Source organism: Ursus arctos, unplaced genomic scaffold, assembly GCF_023065955.2.
Source record: "Ursus arctos isolate Adak ecotype North America unplaced genomic scaffold, UrsArc2.0 scaffold_30, whole genome shotgun sequence".
Classification (NCBI taxonomy): Eukaryota; Metazoa; Chordata; class Mammalia; order Carnivora; family Ursidae; genus Ursus; species Ursus arctos.
Window position 1 is genome coordinate 19815045 of NW_026622986.1, and position 8641 is coordinate 19823685.

Consider the following 8641-nt stretch of genomic DNA (forward strand, 5'->3'; position numbering starts at 1 on the left):
AGGTGATAATCTCATTATAGCTTTGATTTGCATTTCCGTGCTGAGGAGTGATGTTGAGCATCTTTTCATGTGTCTGTTGGCCATCTGGATGTCTTCTTTGAACAAATGTCTGTTCATTACTTCTGTCCATTTTTTAATTGGATTATTTGTTTTTGGGTGTTGGGTTCTATCAATTCTTTATATGTTTTGGATACTAATCCTTTATTGGATAAGTCGTTTTTGTATATCTTCTCCCATTCAGTAGGTTGGCTTTTCGTTTTCTTGATTGCTTCTTTGCTGTGCAATAGCTTTCTATTTTGATATAGTCCCAATAGTTTATTTTTGCTTTTAAGTCCCTTGCCTCAGGAGACATATCTAGAAAATTGTTGCTATAGCCAATACCAGAAAAATTGCTGCCTGTTTTCTTCTCTAGGATTTTTACGGTTTTAGGTCTCATATTTAGGTACATGAACCATTTTAATGTACTTTTGTAGATGGTGTAAGAAAGTGGTCCAGTTTCATTTTTTTGCATGTAGCTGTCCAGTTTTCCCAAAAACCATATGTTGAAGAGACTGTTTTTTTTATATTCTTTCCTGCTGTCAAAGATTAATTGACCACATAACTGTGGATTTATTTCTGGGTTTTCTATTCTCTTCTGTTGACCTATGTGTCTATTTTTGTGCCAGTACCATACTGTTTTGATTACTACAGCTTTGTAATATAACTTAAAGTCTGGAATTGTGATGCCTCCAGTTTGTTTTTCTTTTTCAAGATTGCCTTGGCTATTCAGGTTCTATTGTGGTTCCACATAAATTTAAGGATAGTTTGTCCTAGTTCTGTGAAAAATGCTGTTTGTGTTTTAGTAGGGATTGAATTATATCTGTAGATTATTTGGGGTAGTATAGGTATTTTAACAATATTTGTTCTTCCAATCCATGAGTGTAGAATATCTTTCCATTTCTTTGTGTCATCTTCAATTTCTTTCATCAGTGTTTTATAGTTTTCAGAGTACAGGTCTTTCACTTTTCTGGCTACGTTTATTCCTAGGTATTTTATTATTTTTGGTGCAATTTTAAATGGGATTATTTTCTTAATTTCTCTTTCTGCTGCTTCATTATTAGTATAGAAATACAACAGATTTCTGTATGTTGATTTTGTATCCTTTAATTTTATCAAATTCATTTATCAGTTCAAGTAGTTTTTTTGAGGAGTCTTTATGGTTTTCTATATATAGTATCATGTCATCAGCAAATAGTGGAAATTTTACTTCTTCCTTACTGATTTGGATGCCTTTATTTTTTGTTGTTGTTGTTGTCTGATTGCTGTGCCTAGGACTTCCAGTGCTATGTTGAATAGAAGTGGTGAGAGTGGACATCCATGTCTTATCCCTGACTTAGGGGAAAAGCTCTCATTTTTTCCCCCATTGAGTATGATGTTTGCTGTGCATTTTTCATATAAGGCCTTTATTATGTAGTATGTTCCCTCTAAACCCACTCTGTTGAAGGTTTTATATCATGAATGGATGTTGTACTTTGTCATGGTTTTTTTTTTTTTTGCATCTATTGAAATGATCATATGGTTTTTATCCTTTCTCTTACTGATGTGATGTATCACATTGATTTGCAAATATTGAACCACCCTTGCAACCCAGAAATAAAAGACCACTAATCATGGTGAGTGATTTTTTTTTTTTAATGTACTGTTAGATTTGGTTTGCTAGAATTTTGTTGAGAATTTTTGCACCTATGTTCATTAGAGATACTGGCCTGTAGTTCTTTTTTTTTTTTTTTTTTTTTTTTGGAGCGTCAATATCTGGTTTTGGTATCAGAGTAATGTTGGCCTCATACAATGAACTTGGAAGTTTTCCTCCATCTTCTGTTTTTTGGAGTAGTTTGAGAAGAATAGGTATTAACTCTTCTTTAAGTATTTAGTAGCATTTGCCTGTGAAGTCATCTGGTCCAGGACTTTTGTTGGTTGGGAGTTTTCCGAGCACTGATTCAATTTCTTTGCTGGTAATTGGTCTGTTCAAATTGTTTACTTCTTCCTGCTTCAGTTTTGGCAGGTTATACATTTCTAGGAATTGATACATTTCTTCTGATTTGTCCATTTTATTGGCATATAACTTTTCATAATATTGTGTTACAATTGTTTGTATTTATGTGGTGCTGGTTGTTATTCCCCCTCTTTCATTAGGAATTTTCTTTATTTGAGTCCTCTCTGGCTTTTTTTTTTTTTTTTTTTTTGAGTCTGGCTAGTTGTTTATCAATTTGTTGGTCTTTTCAAAGAAAAAGCTCTTGCTTTCATTGATCTGTTCTGTTGTTTTTTAGTTTCTATCTCATTTATTTATGCTCTAATCTTTATTATTTCCATCCTTTTGTTGGTTTGGGGTTTTGTTTGTTGTTCTTTTTTACCTCCTTTAGGTGTAAGGTTGGGTTGTTTGAGATTTTTTTTTATTGCTTCTCGAGACAGGACTGTATTGCTATAAACTTCCCTCTTTGAACCACTTTTGCTACATCGCAAAGATTTTGGACCATTGTGTTTTCACTTTCATTTGTTTCCGTGTAATTTTTTATTTCTTCTTTAATTTCTTGTTTGACCCATTTATTGTATACTAGCATGTTATTTAACCTCTATGTATTTGTGGTCTTTCCAGATTTTTCTTGTGGTTGATTTCTAGTTTCATAGCACGGTGTTCAGAAAAGATGCATGTTATGACTTTGATCTTTCTGTATTTGTTGAGGTCTGCTTTGTGACCTAATATGTGATCTGTTCTAGGGAATGTTCCATTTGAAATTGAAAATAATGTGTATTCTTTTGTTTTAGGATGGAATGCTCTGAATATATCTATTAAATTCATCTATTCCAGTGTGTCATTCAAAGCCACTGTTTCCTTATTGATTTTTCTGTTTGAATGATCTGTCAGTTGATACAAGTGGAGTGTCAAAGTCCCATATTATTAAATACATATTATTATTGTATTATTATGGATTAGTTCCTTTATCTTTGTTAACTGTTTTATGTATTTTACTCTGTGGTTGAGTGCCCAAATATTTACAATTGTTATATCTTCTTGTTGGATTGTCCCTTTTATTATTATATAATGCCCTCTTTGTCTCTTGTTTCAGTCTTTGTTTTAAATTCTGTTTTTTTTTATTTTATATAAATTGGTTTATTTAGGTTTTATGATTATTTACCAATCATGTTTGTTGATGTATATTTTCCTGAGTGTCATTAATTTTACTTTAATTGTCAGAGCATGAGAATTGATTTCAAAATACCATTATTGTTTAAAAAAATATCTTGGTCATTAGAAATTTTTTTTTGTCTTTTTATCTGGGTTTTAATCATTATGTTTATGTAGCTCACTTGTGACTTTAGAGACTTGATGCTACTTATTACATTTTTTACTTTTTTCTTCTTAAGGTAATTGATTACAAATTAGGGATATTTAATATAGTTATATTATTTCTTTCTTATTCAACTGATAATGTGTTTAAGACTAACATTTTGCATCTTAAAGCAGCTTCTACTACTTTTGAAGTTTTGCCACTTAATGAACCCTTGGTTCCATTTTCTTTTTTTTCTTTTAATGTTTTTTTATTATATTATGCTAGTCACCATACAGTACATCCCTGGTTTCTGATGTAAAGTTCGATGATTCATTAGTTGCATATAACACCCAGTGCACCATGCAATACGTGCCCTCCTTACTACCCATCACCAGTCTATCCCATTCCCCCACGCCCCTCCCCTCTGAAGCCCTCAGTTTGACCGGTATAAGTATTGCTACCCCAACTTTCTTTTGACGTCCATTTTCATGATGTTTCTCCACCCCCTCACTTTCAATCTGCAGGTGTCTTTAGGTCTGAAATGAGTCTCTAGTAGGCAGCATATAGATGGGTCTCGGTTTTTTATCCATTCTGACACCCTATGTCTTTTGATTGGATCACTTAGGCCATTTACACTCAAAGTAATTATTGACAGATGGGTATTTATTGCCATTTTGTTACTTGCTTAGTGGGTGTTTCTATAGATTTTTCTCTGATCCTTTCTTCTCTTGCTCTCTTTCATGATTTCCTGGCTTTCTTTAGTGATATACTTAGATTCCTTTCTCCTTATTCTTTGCATATCTATTACTGGATTTTGCTTTGTGATTACCATAAGGTTTATACATAACGTCTTCCGCATATAGCAGTCTATATTAAGTTGATGGTTGCTTAAGTTTGAACCAATTCTTTACTCTCCTCCCATGTTTTAGGTATATAGTGTCATATTTTACATCCTTTTATTTTGTGAGTCCCTTTACTGATTTTTTTACAGATGTACTTATTTTTACTGTTTTTTTTAAAGATTTTATTTATTTATTTGACAGAGATAGAGACAGCCAGCAAGAGAGGAAACACAAGCAGGGGGAGTGGGAGAGGAAGAAGCAGGCTCATAGCGGAGGAGCCTGATGTGGGGCTCGATCCCATAATGCCGGGATCACACCCTGAGCAGAAGGCAGACGCCCAACCACTCTGCCACTCAGGCGCCCCTATTTTTACTGTTTTTATCATTCCTATCTTTCAGACTCTCACTTATGATCTTTCCTTTCCACTCAAAGTGTCCCCTTTAATATTTCTTGTAGGGCTGGTTTAATGGTCATGAATTTCTTCAGTTTTTGTTTGTCTGAGAAAGGCTTTATCTCTCCTTCTATTCTGAATGATAGCCTTGCTGGATACAGAATTCTTGGCGGCAGATAATTCCCTCAGTGCTTTGAATATATCATGCCACTCCCTCCTGGCCTAGAAAGTTTTTACTGAAATATCTGCAGATAGCCTTATGGGGTTTCCCCTTCTGTGTAATTGTCTTCTTTCCTCTTGCTGCTTTTAAAATCTTTTTACCACTACTTTTTGCCGTTTTAATTACGACGTGTCTTGGTGTGGACCACCTTGGGTTGATTCTATTGGCAGATCTCTATGCCTCCTGCATCTGGATATGTTTCCTTTCTCAGATTAGAGAAGTTTTCAGCTATTGTTACTTTATTTTTTTTTTAAGATTTTATTTATTTATTTATTTGACAGAGACAGCCAGTGAGAGAGGGAACACAAGCAGGGGGAGTGGGAGAGGAAGAAGCAGGCTCCCAGCAGAGAAGCCTGATGTGGGGCTCGATCCCATAACGCCGGGATCACGCCCTGAGCCGAAGGCAGACGCTTAACAACTGCACCACCCAGGTGCCCCAAGCTATTGTTACTTTAAATAAATAAAGTGCCCCCTTTTCTCTCTTCTTCTTCTTCTGAGATCCCTATAATGCAACTGTTATTATGCTTGATGGAGTCACAGAATTCCCAAGGTCTATTTTCAGTTTGCATAATTTTTTTCTCCCTCACCCGCTCAGCTTCATTACTTTCTATTACTCTTATCTTCCAAGTCATTAATATATTTCTTTGCTTCCTCTAGCCTGCCATTTATTCCATCAAGTGTATTTTTAATTTTGTTCACTGTATTCTTCATCTCTGATTTGTTCTTTTTTATCTCTTTGTTAAAGGTTTCGCTGATGTCCTCCACTCTTTTCTCAAGTCCAGTGAGTATCTTTATAATCATTACTTTAAATTCTCTATAAGGTGTATTATTTATATCTGTTTTACTCAAGTCTCTTGCTGTGGTTTTGTCCTGTTTTTTCATTTAGGACATATTCTCTGTCTCCTCATTTTGTCTACCTACCTGTGTCTGTTTCTGTATGTTAGGAAAGTCAACTACATCTCCTGCTCTTGAAGGTAATGGCTTTATGAAGAAAGGGTCCTATAATGCCCTGCAGTACAGTGTAGTGTCGCTTCAGATAGTGCCTCCTATGTATGCTGCCTATGCCCTTCTGTTATGTTCTGGCCACTTTTTCCTTCAGTCCAGTTGTCTGCAGTGGTTCTTTTTGCCTATTGTGGGCAGTGTTTGGTCCCTAGCCAGGTGGGGTGCATTTTAACAAGCTTTATGCTGGTCTGCTTGTGAAATGAGACCTGTGGCTGCCACCATTGAAATCAAGGTCCCTCAAAATGTATGAGTCAGAGAAGTGGTGTTGGTGGGGTTTATGCTGGTCTTCTGGGCAGTGGGGGAGGAAACACCCACAGCACCGAGACTGAGACAAGCATGGCTGGGAAAGACAGATCTGCCTAAGTGCGGGGTGGTGAGGCTGGATATATGCATTTAGGTAGTGGGTATCAGCACCACGCTAGTCCCCGCATGTGACCACGCGTTTATGCTGGAGGTGTAGGGGCAAGGAAATGGCACCTGCCAGCTCCTTTGTTCCTGGAGGGGTCTCCCCAAAACCCTGCCTCTCCAGCTAAGCCCTGAGATGCATAAATAACTCTCCCTCCCATGTGCCACAGACATGTTTTTAACTGCTGCTTTTATGCTATATCTCCACAGGCTATCTCCCAGAGCTGAGCCTACTGATTTTTTTTAAATCCCAGGCTTTAAGTACTATTGTTTGTAAGAACTCACAAAATTCAGCCCCTCCTGATTTCAAAGCCAAATGTTATGGGGATTCATCCTCCCCATGCAGGCTGCCCTCTGCAGTGTGATAGTCTGTTTCTTGCTCTTCTACATGCTACTGGCTCCTTCTCCATCACAGGTGGTCCGTTTTGCTCCCAAACCAAGGCTCCGCCTTCCCTACTTTCTTCCATGTGGCCCCTTCTCTACCTTTAGTTGTGGAGTTTGTTCTGCCAGTCTTCAGGTCGTTTTCTGGTTTATTTACACTGATCTGAGTATTATCCAGTTATATCCACGGGAGGGGGTGAGCTTAGGGTCCTTCCACTCTGCCACCTTCCCAGCCTTATCCCACTGCATTGTCTTAACCAAATGCAATGGACTGTCTACACATTATAGATGAGGAAACTAAGATTCAGAGAGCTTTTAACATGCCAAGGATCATAGATTAATTTAATTAAACAAATATTGAGCTGCTACTGTATTATCAGATATTGCACCACCACACACTGGGAATATGAGGATGATGATTTTCAAGGAGCTCACAAAATCAGGAACACATAAAAAATCACTAATAGATAAGTAGGGGACTATGGAAGCATTTGGGAGAGGCAGCCAACCTAGGGTATCCTGGGAAGGTAACAGTTTAAGCTGAAACCTGAAAAACAAGTAGGAATTAGGTAGGCAAAATAGTTAAACTTTCATTCCAGTGATACTATTTTAACATTTGTTGTTAGGTATTTTAGAGGATACCCAATATATTCAGTGCATGGTTCCCATCTGTTATGGACTAAATGTGTCTCCAGAACATTCCTATGTTAAGCCCTAACCCCTAATGAGATATTTGGAAGTGGGGCCTTTAGGGATTAAGTTTAGATAAGACCATGGGGGTAGGGCCCCCATGATAGGATTAATGTCTTTATAAAATGAGGAGGATAGACCAGAGCTCTCTCTTTCTCCCCACCATATAAGAGCACGGTAAGAAGGTGGCCAGCCAAGAAGAGGGCCCCCACCAGGAAACAAATCAGCCGTCATCTTGATCTTGAACTTCCATCCTCCAGAACTGTGAGAAAATAAAATTATGTTGTTTAAGCCACACAGTCTATGGTGTTTTGTTATGGCAGCCCCAGCTGACTCATACATCACTTTTTATAAAATTCAAAATCTACCTAAGAAGGTAGGATAGAATCACAGAACAAATTAATAGGTCAGACAGAGTCAGAATTGAATAAAGTGACCTAGTTTTGAATATAAATTCTTCAAATAACTGAACCTGTCCAAGACAGAGTTGTCACATCTTTAAACTAGTCATCACATATACCTATAGAGTTGTTGTGGGAATTAAATGAATTGATCCATGGGAAGTCCCTGAAAGGTTCACAAAATGATAATCATCACTAGTATGATAATGAAATGTGTCATGAGACAATACCCAATTACATGCCAAATGATTAGTTAGTACAAAAAATATACACTCATTTTTCTCTCAGCATCTTTGCTCTTCCTTCCCTTTAAAACATACTCCCAGGGATGCCTGGGTGGCTCAGTTGGTTAAGCGTCTGTCTTCACTCAGGTCATGTCCCAGGGTCCTGGGATGGAGCCCCACATTGGGCTCCCTGCTCAACGGGGAGCCTGCTTCTCCCTCTGCCTGCCGTTTCTCCTGCTTGTGCTCTTTCTCTCTTTCTCTGACATGCAAATAAATAAAATCTTAATAAAATAAAATAAAATAAAACAAAACATACTCCCACCAGCTCTTCCCAAGCCCAGCCTTTTATCATCTTTCAGATCCCCTCCTCTGAGAACTTCCCTGAGCTGAAGGAAGCCTCTCCTTAACCCCTACTCAAGGCACTATCTCAGCCCCGTATTCTTTAAGGACTTGTTACACATGAAATTATCCATTTTATTGCACACTTTTATTATCTATATCCTCTTTTTTTTTTTTTTTTGAGATTCTTTTTTTTTTTTTTAAGATTTTATTTATTTATTTGACAGAGAGACAGCCAGCGAGAGAGGGAACACAGCAGGGGGAGTGAGAGAGGAAGATGCAGGCTCCCAGCGGAGGAGCCTGATGTGGGACTCGATTCCGGAACGCCGGGATCACGCCCTGAGCCGAAGGCAGACGCTTAACGACTGCGCTACCCAGGCGCCCTATTATCTATATCCTCTTAATAGAAGGTAAACTTTGTGAAATCCAGTGCCTTGT